The sequence below is a fragment of the Austrofundulus limnaeus genome, unplaced genomic scaffold (assembly GCF_001266775.1).
Source record: "Austrofundulus limnaeus strain Quisiro unplaced genomic scaffold, Austrofundulus_limnaeus-1.0 Scaffold189, whole genome shotgun sequence".
Lineage (NCBI taxonomy): Eukaryota > Metazoa > Chordata > Actinopteri > Cyprinodontiformes > Rivulidae > Austrofundulus > Austrofundulus limnaeus.
This window is the reverse complement of record NW_013952591.1, coordinates 94,001-96,742: the sequence shown is the minus strand read 5'-3', so window position 1 is coordinate 96,742 and position 2,742 is coordinate 94,001. Positions and strand designations below refer to the sequence as shown.

The 2,742-nt window shown below is 45.3% G+C and overlaps 1 protein-coding gene across 1 annotated transcript in view; it reads left to right on the top strand.

The window, feature by feature from the left end:
- Nucleotides 1-2,742, top strand: part of LOC106524470 (histone acetyltransferase p300) — a 72,179-nt gene that overhangs the window by 15,535 nt on the left and 53,902 nt on the right. The window lies entirely within an intron of this gene.

Here is a 2,742-nt window from a genome sequence, read left to right as displayed (position 1 = left end):
CACACTGGCCCAGAGCCCGGCAACCCGCCCGCCAGAGCCCAAGCCCCTCCGCCCCACCAGAGCCATAGCCCAGGGGCAGCACGCCCCCAGAGTCCCAAGCCCCCCACGCCCACCCCGGACCCGCTCCAGCACAGCCAGGCAACTGGACCAGCGACCCATGACTGCCGCTACAGACTACCCGAGGGCCCATATGCAGCCACCAGAAGACATCCCCCAGAACCACCAAGGCCCTCCCCAGAGCGAGAGCAGCGTCACCCCCGCTCCGGAACCCCCGGCGGCCAGCCCCCAAGAACCCCGCCAACTCCCCAGACCCCAATACACCCCCACCAGCCTCAATGCCCCACGAGGTCTGATCCCAAACCCCCCACCCTCACCATGTGATGGAACTAATCAAAGGAGCCCATACAGATTTATCTGATCTGGCGGCAGAGGCTGTTTCAAGACTATAATGATCTAACAGAAGATTTCTATACTGATTAATGCTAAGATCATTTTTATTTTTCCAATTTAATAGTATGGTTTTCTTTGCGATGCATAAGGCAGTGGAAATCATATGAGAAGTGTTTTTCTCTTTAGTGACATCACCTAAAGATAGCCAATAAGTAAACAGACGGACAGGGTGGAATACACTCCTGATCAAAATCTTAAGACCAGTCAAAAAAGTGCAAGATTTTGCATTTTGCACTATTGGATCTTAAGAAGGTTCTAAGTAGAGCTTCACAATGTTAAAGGAAAAAAAACAGTGCAAGAGACAAGAACTTTTGAGCTGGGAATTTTCTGAAAACTTCATTTACACTCAAACATGATTTTTTTTTCAGCAGATCTAAAGTTTAAGACCAAAGTCTTTAAAAGCCAAAATCTGTGCAAAAATCTGGATTCCATGTCATTTTCTGTCAAGTCTTTACACTGTCAAGACCTCCTGATGRCAAAAGTAAAAAAGCTCACTGACTTTGAACGTGGTAGGATTGTTGAGCTGCATAAGCAAGGCCTCTCACAACGTGCCATCGCTGCTGAAGTTGGACGCAGTAAGACAGTCTTTTTACATTTTTAAATGATCCTGAGGGTTATGGAACAAAAAAGTCAAGTGGTAGACCCAAAAAAATTTCACCAGCTCTGAGCCGCAGCTTTACAAATTATTTTAACATCAACATTAATAAAGGAAATAGGACGATAACTTGTAGGTAGTACTGGGTCTTTACCTGGTTTTAATAGGAGACTTATGTTGGCCGAATTCATATGCAATGGAAGCCTGCCGTGTTCCTCTGATTCCTGAAGCATTCTGAAAAATACTGGTCCCAGAATAATCCAGAATTCTTTATAAAATTCTGCTGGGAACCCGTCCGGACCTGGGGCTTTCTTGTTCGGCATGTTTTTAACAGCTTCACATAATTCAGCTGATGTTATTGGAGAGTCTAGTTCTAAAGACTGGTTACTGGATAAGTTTGGAAGTGATACTTTTTCCAAAAATTATTCAATGTCCTTATCTGAAGGGTTTATCTGCGGAGTGTATAAAACTCGGTAGAAGTCTCTGAAAACATTATTGGGGACAGTTATTGATCCAGGTCCACAGTCTGGTGAGGTTAGGGTTTCAGTCAGGGTTAGGCTATAAAATGGCCGATAAATGAATGGAAGTCAATGCAAAGTTCCCATGAGGGTAGTAGTACAACAAACGTTTGTGTGTGCATGCAGCGTGTAGAGTGGAGCGCTGTGTAGATACTGCTAGATTAATTTATTACGAGACATGGAGACTTTTTGTGTTGGCGGGCGACCGTTGATACTGCTAGATGGATTTATTATTGAACATGAAAGTTTTTTATTTCGGCAGGTGACCGCTCCCCCTGGAACAATTGGTCGCACCAGTGTGACCAGAAATTTCTTTAGTTGCACATTTAGGAAATCAGGTTGCATTTGTGACCAAATTGGTCACACTCTAGAAGCCCTGCAAAATATAATAATTTTAAAGGGACCGTACAACAGTTTAGACCTAGACCCTGCCTGACACATTACTACAGTGGTTTCATGTGATCAGTAGGAATGCGCGATATAAACGATATGCGGTAGAAACGATATAAATTTGTCCTATGATAGAGATCTGTAGTCTACCGGCCAACCACACAATTGTTTTTTGATGACTTAACCGGCTGGAGTCAAAACAGAGGAAGCGGGAAGCAGCGAGGCTGAGAGCGCAAATGAAGAGGTGAAAAAAAAAAACCCTATAACTTATCCGGACCTGGTTCGGGTGTGTGAAAATGAACGCCGAACTGTTTACGTGACGGCGCGTCCTCCGGTCGGATGCCGAACGACCACACTGCCTGCAGCGGGAGGAGCGCGTGCCGCGGCACATGGTGACGCAGCGAGGCGACTGTCAGTGCAGGTGAAGTCAGTGCTCAGGTGGGACGCAGAAAAGCTCTCTGAGTCTGGACCTCGACCTCGTTTCTCCTGCGGTCATAGCGCAGGACTGTCTCCTTGTACAGCGGGGAAGCGCTGTGGGAAAGGCTGACAGTCAAGACTGTCTTCAAAAAAAAAAGGTTGAGCATAAACGGGATGATTGTCACCCCGCCGGAGCGTGCACAGATTAAACATGGAGTGCAGAAAAAATAATCTGCAAAGTGTGTAGAAAGGAATAAATAGAAGCAATTTGTTTTACCACCTTAAAACGAAGCAGGTGATTCCAAACACAACATCCAATGGATGCAGATATCTATTACATTAAAGTTATTGAATGAGTGTGATATATATATA